Here is a 12,095-nt window from a genome sequence, read left to right as displayed (position 1 = left end):
TTAACCTGTCGCTCTGGCTTGCTCCGTCAGTCTCGTGCGTATGTGTGTGTTTTTAACTTTCACCAGCGTTTTGTCCCAGCTTGGAGGGATGGTTCAAGATCCACAGCAAGACCCAAGGTTCTGGTCCAGGTCCTCCTGGGCCCAATGCATTCCCTCTTGTACTTTGGAGTGGTGGGGAAGAAACTGGCAGAGCCACTATCGCCACCTGTAGCCATTGTCTTGTTGCCGCCTGCTAGGTGTGTGGTGACAAGGAGGTGAAGAAAGCAAGGGCCGGCTTGGACTCCTTTCACAGAGAGATGTATTTTCATAAGCTCAAGGCACAAATCCATTTTAAGAGGAAACTATTTTGAACAGAAGCCCTGACCCCATTGTCGTTTTGCCGTTGTTCATGGCTTTTGAGGAGGAAAGAACGTGGGGAGTTTTGTGCCCAAAATAGTCCCCCTACCCCAGTTCTTCTCCTGGCTCCTTTTAAATTGTTGGGTTTGATTTTTCAGAGTGAGATTTAGACCAGGGCTGGGGGAGCTGTGGTGCTTCAGCTGCTGTTGGACTCCAACTCCCAACTGCCTCAGCCAGCATGGCCAGTGGGCAGGGGTGCTGGGAGTTGTAGTCCAGCAACAACGGGTGGATCACAAGTTCCCCATACCTGGTTCAGGTGAAGCTATGTGCCTGTGCTGACACTGTCTCTGCTGTTGAGGGCTAGCCCTAAGGAATTCAGAAGGGACATAAAACACCCTTCAAACCCCACAGCCCAGCCCCCCTTTTAAGGGTCAGCTGCTAATGTCTTCCTTGTAGCCATTGTCTAAAACTGTTAGAAGCAGAAACAAAGCATTCATTTAAACTCCAATGCTCCAGTCAGTTCTGAGTGTGTCATCTGTGTCTCACACATGTGTTTGGACCAAAATACGTAATTAGCCACTTGGTTCCTGCACGTGGGGGTGAGTGGATGGGTCACTGGAAGAAGAGGTTTCATGCCTGAGGATTGGGGGTGGCTGGGGTGCCCCTTTGTCCCAAAAGCTCTTGGACTGCAGCTCCCATCAGCCCCCAGCCAGTATGGGGTCAGGAATGATGGGAGTTGGACTCAATTGAAAATGGACTTCAGCTAAGGAATTCCAAGATAGCCACTGGTGGCTGCATTAAATAGCATCACACCTGCATTTTATCATTGTAACACTTAACCTTTTAAGATCAAGCCTAGCTGGGCGCAGAGCTGGCTCTATGCAGTGGGTGTGATCTTGTAAGAAGGAATGGGTTCTCTGCATCACTTGGATCTGAATCTTTCCATCTGAACACTTGTGAGGGTTTGCCACTGCGCTCTTAACCCAGAACCGTTTGCTAGTACCGGATTCTGTGGCACCATTTCTCTTCTCCACCCCCCAGCCCACACCTTTTCCCTTTGCAGTGCTGATCTCTCTGTTGGGCTTGCTGAGTGCTTCCCATCTCTTCTCAAACAGAGAGCTGTGACCATCGGCTTGTGTCTGGTAACCTGGGTCTCATCCAAACTAGGGCTGATGGACGCACTGCCCGGATTTCTTAACATAACCTTCAACTTGACAATGTGACTAAGGGATGGATCCACTCTATATAAACGTTTTACATCCTTATACCCTGAGTGTGTGGACCCTGCACACTTGATGATCCCCATGTATTTAAGTGGTGGCTGGCCCTCGTCGTTTCTCAGTTTGCCTGGAAGCAACTTGATGAGAACCGTGTGTCCCCTTTGGAGATGCAGGAGTTGTTCACCCACTGAATGTGTGAGCTTACTGCAGCTCTAAATCTGGGCCTTTGAAAGAATGCTAAGCAATTCCCATGCGACATGCCTGGAGACCCAAGGAAGACAGATGTAGCAACTCTTCCCACCTTTCAGTGAATTCTGGATTCTTCATGTGGCCTCCTGCTCTTTGTAGCAGCTTCATTGTTTTTAAAATGGGTGTCTCAATGGCCTCAGAAGTAGATCTTAAGAGATTGGCAGGTTAATGCAGGCACAGCTATTTGTAAAGGTATCTCGGACCCAAACCATTTAGGACTTTAGAACTCATCCCCATCAACTCGAATTGATGCTTGACGAAGCAAGTGGTGCAGCTAGCAAGTAGAAGTGTGATGCTCCAACTTCCTGCCCTGAGCTGGTGGGTGGCATTCTTTGCGTGATGGTGTCCACTGATTGTCCGCTCCTGAAAACAAGAAACTTTGAGAAGCACAAAAGAAAATTTGTGGCTTTCATGTGGGAAGGGCTGCCTATTGTTATCTATTTGCAAATGCAGGAGAGACCAAAGGGCAAAGCCTGTTGCCTCGTGGCCCATTTAATGGAATGAGGGGCAAGCAGGGAAAACGAGAGAGTGGGTGACTAGCTAAAGAGGGCTTGGCCACTCTGGTGAAGAACAATCTGCCACACCAGCATGGGAAGTGAGTAGTCCATCTGTAGTGCATGCAGGTATAGGCAGGCAACAGATGCTGGACTCCAGCTCAGGTCAGCATGGGCACAGGCCAGGCATGATGGGAGCTGGAGTCCAACAGCATCTGGAGGGCTTGAGGTTGGCCATCGCTACCTTCTATCCTTTGCTCTCCATGGAAACTTTGCCCTCGGCTGAGTAGGGGATGGGACCTTGTGATGTTGCCCTTTTGCTTTTGCTGCTTTCTGTTCTCCTGCTTCAGCCCTTGGAAATAACTTTTACCCGCGTGTGTTTTGTTCTCCCCTCTTTGTGTGTGCGCGCGATATTGGGGAGTCAGTGCACAAACGGCTTGCCTGGGAGAAGACTGTCCACATGCCACTTTTGTGATAAATAAAGGGGGGAAACAGTACAAGGTGTCTGACTGTATTTCTTGCAGAGGGAAGCCAAGGGGTGTGGGTGGGTGTGAGACAAAGAGGGAGGGAGAAACCCCCGTGGCTGGGAGCTCCTGAGCCAAGGAAGTGTGTGTTTTTGCCCCCCCCCCGGTAAGATCTGGTCTAGTACACACATGGTCTTGGTTACCTGTCAAGCTGTCAGTGGATTTGGTTGCAGGGAACTCATGGCATCAGTAAATTCACACAAATTCCTTTTTCTTATTGGAGCAGAACAACTTCAAATAGAGCCGAGATTCCTGCCTTTGAAGAGCTTAGAATCTCCGATAGGAGGCAGCCTGGGGGGGGGTGTGCAGGGGGGTGGGGAGGCTTCCAGTCCTTTAGTTCTGCTGTCCTCAACCTGATGCCCTACAGACAGCTGGAGGGCACAGGGTCAGGGCAGGCTGGTCTGGTTTTTCCCCATGGTTAGCTGCAAGCCCACATTAGTAAGGTTGCAAGAAGCTGGCCTTCAGTGTTCATTTGCAGTGGGCAGTAACTAGATGCAGGGCAAATGTTACGAGACACTTGCAGAGGAGATGGGGGAAAGTTTGCTGTTTTGCACATAGCCCTAGGTTGAGTGGTGGCATTATAAATTCTTTTCCAAAGCTGATGTGTGACTTTTGCAAAGCAAATCCTGCTCGTGCTTCTCACTGCCCACAATTGTGCACTGAAAAGCACAGCCAGGCACCTGCTTCCATTGTACTAAATTGCTGTACTCCCCACGTCAGACTGGCCCAGGGTTAGGAACATATGGCCCCCCAGAGGCTGTTGGACTCCTAGCTCCCATCAGCCCCAGCCAGCATGCCCAATGGTCAGGGACTCAGGGATGATGGGAGTTGGAGTCCAGTAACATTGGCAGGAGCTTCTGCCCATTTATCTGAGGGCTGATACTGGAAACCAGATCACCATGTGGGTTGGCAGTGGGCACAGAAGGATTGTGGGGAGGGCAGGTAGGTGTCTGAGAGAAGAACTATGTGAATGTAACTAATGCGGTTTGCCTGGCCTTTTGGCCTGCAAGAGTTGTCTATTCTAAATGAAACCTTGCAGCCTAGTTTAAACGAGGAGCATGGGCCCCTGAAGCATGGAGGCTCTAAAGAGTTGTAACGTATTTGCAGATGTTCTCTTTTGCTAAGGAAAGAGACACAGATCATCTGCCAGTGGGCCGCTTGTGCAGTCCCACAAAGATAAACGAGGAGGTCTTTCCATTTCTTTCTCAGCCCCCTCCCCCTCTCCACAAGGCAGCTGGCAGCCATAACCCTGACCAAAAACACTCTTCTGTCTTACACAAAAGCATCAAAGCAATAAAATAGCATGATCAGAAGGTGTGTGGCATAGCATTCTTGCTGAAGTAAAGGGCTAAACCGAATCAGATAATGGAGATCCATAATCAGATGGACATCACTCTTAATTTTTTGTAAAAGCACCGGTGAGGTTTGTGCGATTCATGGTGTGTGCCAGGGTGTGTCTGTGCTAGCTAGCTCTTTCCTCCTCCACCATTTCCCTTTTCTGTACCCCAAAGCTTTCCCTAAGGGACGTGGAGGCTTGTCCCCCTTGCCAGATGCTGCTGCACTGCAATTCCCATCATCCCTGACCACAGGCCATGCGTCCTGCGGCTGTTGGGAGTTCGAGTCCAGCAATGTTTGAGAAGGGGATGACAGAGGATGAGATGGTTGGACAGTGTTCTCGAAGCTACCAACGTGAGTCTGACCAAACTGTGGGAGGCAGTGGAAGACAGGAGTGCTTGGCGTGCTCTGGTCCATGGGGTCACGAAGAGTCGGACACGACTGAACGACTGAACAACAACAACGTTTGAGCAGCCACAGCTTAACTGCTGACAGAGGGGGAGGGCTATTTCCATTAGAAAATGGTGCAGGGCAAAAGGTGAAACCTCCCCCCCCCCCAAGGTTGTGCTGCCAATCTCAATTGCCGCAAAATGTGTGTGTGTGGGGGGGGCTGCGTTGGCATTTCAACTCTTATTAACCCATTCTGACTTCTGGTAGCACAAAAGGTTTACGTTTTGTCCCCTGACAGGGTCCTTAATGCAGGCCTGCAGCAGTTTCTCCTAGGCTCCTAGAAGAACAGGAGGGAGGGAGGCAGGAGGCAGGAATTTGGGGTATAGTTAATACAAACTGAACACGGCACACCACACAACTCCATGGCTAGGGTCAAGAACTTGGGCACACCCTGCTTGCATACCTTGATGTCCAACTTCACCATACTTGGGAAGTGGTGTTGGGTGTGTGGGGGGGGGGGGAAGAAACATTTGTTTAGAAGATGCTGCCAGACCCTGTTTCAAGTCAAGCTTCCAAGGCCTCAGCCTCTGTCTTGGCGCGTTGACAGGATGAGGCGTGGATGTTTGCTTCTCCTCATCTGTGGATTTTTGTCACGGAGCCAAGAAGCCAAGAGATGCTGGTGGGAGGCCTCGATAATTGGAACATTTGGGATGAATTTGGATCCAAAGGGCTGGGACGGCCTCTCGGCTTTGATAGAGTTCCTGGAGCAGGACATGTGCCAAGGCTCTGTAGCCCTGCGGTTAAACACCCTGGCCCTGCAATTCTGCAGCAGCCAGCTGAAGTCTGGAGCCAATTACAACCGGAGTGAGTTTGGAAGAGCTCAGCTGAATTCTTTCTCTCTCCCACCCCCCCCACCCGGTTCACTCTGCTTTTGAACATCTGGGCCTTCTTGGAGCAGAAGAATCATCCACCCATCACTCTGGCTGACCGTTGCCTGCCAAGAGGCCTCAATGCACGGAGAGCAGAAATGGGTGGATTCAACAGAGGCACAATAGTCAAGCAAAGATTTCTGGACTAAATTTGGCACTGGAGTTCTGGACGCTTTACCTGAAGCATTATGGGTCTGTGCTTGCATCATAACCATGTTAAAACTGTCCAAACTGCAGAGTATCTCCCATACGCTTGAAATATAGGGCTTTTCACCCCACATAGAAGTAAGACAGATAAAGCAGATATGCTCCTTGCCTCTATGTAACAATTAGCATTAACTGCTAAGCCAACTAACTTTAAAGCTTTAACACTATTCAAGATAAAAACAAAATACAGTGGTACCTCGGGTGTCATATGCTTCAGGTTACATACTCCGCTAACCCAGAAATAATGCTTCAGGTTAAGAACTTTGCTTCAGGATAAGAACAGAAATCGTGCTCTGGCAGCGCAGCGGGAGGTCCCATTAGCTAAAGTGGTGCTTCAGGTTAAGAACAGTTTCAGGTTTAGAACGGACCTCCAGAACAAGTTAAGTACGTAACCAGAGGTACCACTGTAAAATTGGAACAGACCGCGGTGCTGAAGGACAAGCAGCCACACATGTCACCATCCTCACTTGGACCACTGGTTTATATACAATAAAGATCCTAGATGAACTTCATATATTGTTTTCTTTCTTCCCAAATCTTATCACTATATGAACCCCTTAACCCACCCTTCACCCTCACAATTATATGTAACAGTTAAATGCCACAATTTTCAGTTTCGAAGGTTACTTATTAATAGCATATTAGACTGACAGGAAAAGAGGATTTGCTCAAGGTGAACTGGTGAACATTATGGGAATGTGAACCCAGATTCCTTTTATGTCAGCAGAGCACCTACCAAAACATACTGCTTTATACGTGTGCAATGTAACGCATTGGCCAGCAGGGGCCATTCATTGCAACAGTTTGCAATTGCTTGCCATTAAATACAATGCTCAATGTTATTTAATTGGAAAGTGCATGAGAAAGGAACTGCACATGGGGAAACACAGTGCAAAAGTTTAAATCCTTCAATGTCCATTGCAAATCCTCCTCCCATTAGCCTTTTATTTTTTATCCTTCCCGCCAAGTCTAATTTGGCAAATGTAGGTTTGGGAACACAAGAACACACAAATACACAGGCACACAGGCAGAGAGAGAGATGCCTTACAGTACTACTCACTCAAAAAGACCCAATATTTCTACTGTTGTGGATTCACTTTGAAGTGATGCTGGGGGATTGGCAAAGGAATGTTACTGTCTTGGAATGGGTGGTTGGTTGAAGGTTCTTTAATGGAACTGCAATGACTAGAGAATAACTGGAGATATTCCTTGAATTTTTTGAGTAGGAGAAGCCACTGGAACTGGGGAAGTGACTCATCTCTCATTGCCTGCCACCCTGGGATGGGTGCAGGGACTGAGCTAAGAAATTCGTGCTCTAGGTAACATTGTTGCAATCTGTCTGTCTCGAGAGACAATGGAAGAGTGATCCATCGGGGATAAAGACAAATAATTGCATAGTTATAGCACCTGCTATGGCTGTAAAGACCAATATGAGAGAGATGTTTTATTGCAGCTGAGGTGGATGCACCATAGAGTTTCTTCTGTCTGTGCTCCTCCCAGTGGTCATTCCTCCTCTGGTCACTGCTATGGATGTGCAACCTGTCTGCCACCACACACTGCAAGGGATTCCCACAGGGCAGGGTTGATGTTGCCAACCTTTGTGTCACATTTGCAGACATCTTTGTAATGCAGGGGTGGCCTGCCAACAGGCCTGGTGCCTGAGGCCAGTTCCCCATAAAGCACATCCTGCCATCTTCCATTCTGTGTACATGACCAAGCCAGCATGGAAGAGCACATCTTTGTTTGAGTCTCTGTTCTGCCATGTGATGCCCAAAATCTTCCTGACACAGCTCATGTGCAAGGCATTGAGGTGTTGCTCCTGGTGGGTGCAAGTTGCCCATGGCTCACTTCCATAAAACAGTGTTTTATGTGCTAGCATCACATTCTCCCAGACCCTGTCGGAGAGGTGAGCCATTGCTGTCGCTGCCTTGCCAATATGCTTATCCAGCTCAGTATCAATGGAAAAGTGGCTGGTTATGGTAGAGCCCAGGTAGCAATAGAAGTCATTTTAGAAAAGGTACCGCTCCAGCGGGAAGGTAAACGGTGTTTCCGGGTGCTGCTCTGGTTCGCCAGAAGCGGCTTAGTCATGCCGGCCACATGACCTGGAAGCTGTACGCCGGCTCCCTCGGCTAGTAATGCGAGATGAGCGCCGCAACCCCAGAGTCGGACACAACTGGACCTAATGGTCAGGGGTTCCCGACAAGTTGCACAGCCAGGGGCTAGCTGGCTGTGCAACTTGTCACCTTCCAGATGTGGTTGGACTCCATCAGGCCCAGTCAGCATGGCCAGTGGATGTGGTCCAGTAACACCTAGGAAGGTACAGGTTCCTCACTCCTGCTGTAAAAGGCTGAAGGCATCTTGGGGTGCTGGTAATTTTCTCTGGAGATCTGTTGTGAAGGTAACACACCTGTGGCCCAGCTAGGAGCATGAAAGCTGGTTGCTTCCACCTATGCTCTGCTTGTGTGTTGGTAAATTAAACCAATCCTTGCCAAAAAACAAAACGAAACCCCAGCATGTCTCCAGTGCCCTCTGCTCCAGAAGGAAGCACTATCCCTGGAACTTCTCACTCCTTAGGAAAATGAGGAGCACAAAACTCTTACACATTGCCCCAAAAAGGGGCAAATAAGGACATCGATTTACATAAACTTTGCATGTGTGTGTGTGTGTGTGTGTGTGCGCGCGCGTGCAAATTTAGTTGACTATAATTTACACAGGAATGCAACGCATCTTACCATGCTGGGCAAGGCTGAGACCTGGTGGCCTGTGTGTGCTTGCTCACTTGCTAAGTGCTTGCTAAGTGCTGATGGGCAAGTTCAAGGCTCCCTCCCTGCATGGTGTGAGAGTGGCCTGTGATTGTCCTTGTTAACAGGTTGTACAGGATTTGACTTCAAAAACCTGCACAACCTGTGTGACCAAAACAATAGTCTGAGAAACAAAGGAAGTGTCTTTGTGCACACGTCTCTGCCCCTTTGACTCTATTGAATCTCTTCCACATAAGGCCTTGCAAGATTTGAAGGTAGGGGTTGTATTTATTTTTGAAAGGCAGACGATGCATAGACAGCCAGAAGAGGGCAGGCACCACAACAAGATCTAGACAGAGGAATTGTCTCCATTAGCGCTCCAACTAATTGCAGTGTTTGCAAGGGGAAAATACTTTTTCCAATAGTGTTTCACACTACAGCATATTTGTCTTCACCCATCAGGGATCCCTTGAGGCTTATACCTGCTTCATGCATATATTTTAAATGATGTCTTAAAAACCTAAGGTTGATATCCTATGCACACTTACCTAAGAGTAAACACAGTTGGAGATCGGAGTTGCTTCTTAGTAAACACACATGGGATTTCCACTCTTACCAGGCAGTCCTATGCAGCTTTTCTCAGAAAGATATGCTAATATGTTCAATGTGGCTTACTCCCAGGAAAGTCTTGCAGACGATTGCTTCCTTAAGGTTGCATTTTTTGCAGATCGGATACAGATACAGGCTGAAAACACGGAGCTTAATACAGTCCAGCTGGATCATTGTTTTTGTTTAGTTTGTGAATCAGTTTTAAAACTGTAATGAAGAGGCAATGTGTGTTTGTGTGTGTACGTGTTAAATAAATAAAACAAAAGGTAAGAATTTAAGAGTTTGAAGGGCTTGCTAAGCATCCGCAAAACACTCCTGGTAAATTAATGGAATTTACAACCTGTTTATTCAGTATATCTTGATTTGCTGGCAGAAAGCTTTACACGATGGTTGCACTATTACAGTCTTTACTGAGCATTCATTCTACTGGTAATTTGTTTATGGGGCAGTTATATGACAAAAAAGCATTTCTGCTTATTTGTTTGTGGGGTGTTTGTTATTTGTTCATTCTGTCCTTTTCTGCACATTTCTCCATCTCTTTTCCAAAGGCAAAAAGTCCCTCTCCTCTCCTCTCCTCTCCTCTCCTCTCCTCTCCTCTCCTCTCCTCTCCTCTCCTCTCCTCTTCTCTTCCATAGAGCAATAAGGTGTTTGACCCACTTTAATGCAGTCTACAGTCAGCTTTTAAAAGTGGGTAGCCGTGTTGGTCTGCCATAGTCAAAACAAAATAAAAAATAAAAAATAAAAAAAATCCTTCCTGTAGGATATTTTATTTTTTATTTTCTTTCAAAAGTGTTTACCTTTGCCAGGGCAGTGCCCATAACCTACAGATGCTTTTGGATTGGGGGGGGGATCTTGTAAATACCAGCCTATAGCGGCAGCTCATTTGTTCACCACCCAAGGGCTGTGCCGATAATCCCTTTGCTGATCTCAGCAGCTGCTTTTCCATCAGCCAATGGGGTGTCCTGTCCTCAAACCCCTCTCCCAGCTCCACAATAATCCGGTGCCCAAGGTGGGAGGTCACCCTGCACAAAAGGAAATGTATACAGTGTTTAATGTCAAGTGGAAACCTGTTTCCTGAATACATTTTATTACACGGACTATGTTCTTTTTAAACATGTCACATTTGCATGAAGTTGAAATGCAACTGTGGTTGCAGTTTGCAAAGGGAAAGGGCTCTTCCCCATGACCTATTTATTGTTTATTTCATCCTAATTTGGTTGCACGAAGCTTACTTGAAGGTTAGATTGTATCCAGTTTTTATTGAGCATTTGCTCTGATTTGTTTGTGGGGGCAGTTATACAAAAATGAACAGCCTCCATTCATTCCATCCTTTCCAATGCATTTTCCGGTCACTTTCCTGACTGCATAAAGTATGTTTCCTTTAAAGCTGATTTGCCACGCTAGGGTGATAAAGCATCCGCTTTAATGGCATAAACCTAAATTTCCTGGTATGTGCTTGAATCCTCCCCACAAAATACTGAGTCTGGAGGTGTCCAAAGCAAATATTAAGTGCCACTGTTCTTTGTGATGTAGTGAAGTGTAATAGCTGCAGTGTAGTGGCCACACCCCAGGAACGCCTTCAACTGGCCAGCTAAACCAGGTGAGGGGAGCCAATGGGACTCAAACCCTCAGTGAGTTAGGAACTTGCCTTGCATGAAAAAACAGGTTCTGGAGGACTGAGCAGATGAGACCAAGAGGGGGACCAATGGTCAAAGAGATGGTTTTTGCACCTGCTGCAGAGGGAAGTGAGGGGCAGATGAGGCTCATCTACCTGGGAAGGGAGCCCATCTAGAAGAAGGAAAGCTCTGATCCCAAACCTCTGCTGCCTTGCAGGAAATTTTTGGGAGAAGAAAAGGCTCAGGAGTAAACCCTACACAAATCTGGAGTGGAGTCCCTAAGGTGGTCGGGTGGCACCTTGTAAGTCTCCTGCCAGCAACTGCGGCAGCCCAGCTGGTGATAAACATCTTGCTCTGCTTTCCCTTGGACCACATCAGCGAGGCCGAGAGGGGGGTCTTGACATCTGGGCAGCCCAGGACCTCCAGACACACTGTCCAAGCTTGTGCCTCAGGGAGGTCACTTCAGTGATGCAAATGCAATTGTTTGACTTCACCCTCCATGGTTTCTTGAGACCGATGCCAACAAGTGGCTACAACTGTGAACTGGAAAGTCCTGGATTTAAATTTCTACTTGGCTATGAACTTGCTGGGTTGTAGGGTGCCCCTGCATGCTACTTTACAGAGCAGAGCCCTCTGAAGAGCTTTCCAGCCCAAATCTGATCTAAAGATAAAGAATCTTAAGATGGGAGGGACCTTGAAGTCGCCCATCAACCATTAGCAACTCCTGGACAGCAGACTGAGCAGGCAGCCACACCCAGGCCACAGTCTCCCCCTCTGCAGTGAGATGCATTGTATTTCTATTACCTCTGTATTAAATATTCAGGAAAAGTCAGAAGCCCGATGTAACTTCGTTTATTCAACAGCTCACTCCCATATTAAACAAGAACACACTCTGAAAGCCCCAACAAGAACTGCCAGTTGGCAGTTGACAGTTGACAGAGCTTGCCATTAGAACTTTCATCCACCTACGCTTCTACGATTGGTTGGAATCATAACATGTGTTAAACCCAATACATAACACTCCTCCCCCCAACTTCCTAACAAAAGGAACAAACATAGTCATCAAAGTGTGCTGGCCTTTTCCGCTCCTGCTGGGACCGTCATGGTTCCTGTGCCCGAATGGGTGACCCAGGAGGTTCCTCCAGTACCTGCAGTCTAGGTGGGGAGGCCAGTTCTGAAGCGGTAATGACCAATGGCACCATTGAGGACTCCGGCCTGAAGTCACCTTGCTAGGGTAACTCGGTCACTTGCAACCCATCTGGTTCCCACCCTGGCCTGGGCACAGATTCTCCCAAAGTACCCATTTCTCTGTCCTCTGGTTCTGCTTGAAGTTCCCTATTCGGAGGTGTCCTGGTTCTGATCTGGTCAAGGTGTCTCTTCCAAACCAGACCCCCCTCCAGCCCTACCTCGTAGGAGACCGGACCTGTACAGCGGGCAATGGTACC

At 47.9% G+C, this 12,095-nt stretch overlaps 1 long non-coding RNA gene across 1 annotated transcript; it reads left to right on the top strand.

Annotated features, from left to right (window-relative positions):
- Positions 1-176: 176 nt before the first annotated feature.
- LOC117039639 lies at positions 177-11,893 on the top strand. Its single transcript, XR_004425786.1, has 3 exons — positions 177-1,997; positions 6,070-6,072; positions 11,884-11,893. It is a non-coding gene; the product is annotated as an uncharacterized LOC117039639 (long non-coding RNA).
- Positions 11,894-12,095: the final 202 nt, after the last annotated feature.

This window comes from Lacerta agilis, chromosome 2, assembly GCF_009819535.1.
Source record: "Lacerta agilis isolate rLacAgi1 chromosome 2, rLacAgi1.pri, whole genome shotgun sequence".
Classification (NCBI taxonomy): domain Eukaryota; kingdom Metazoa; phylum Chordata; class Lepidosauria; order Squamata; family Lacertidae; genus Lacerta; species Lacerta agilis.
Note: the sequence above shows the minus strand (reverse complement) of the source record. Positions and strands in the feature narration are given on the sequence as shown.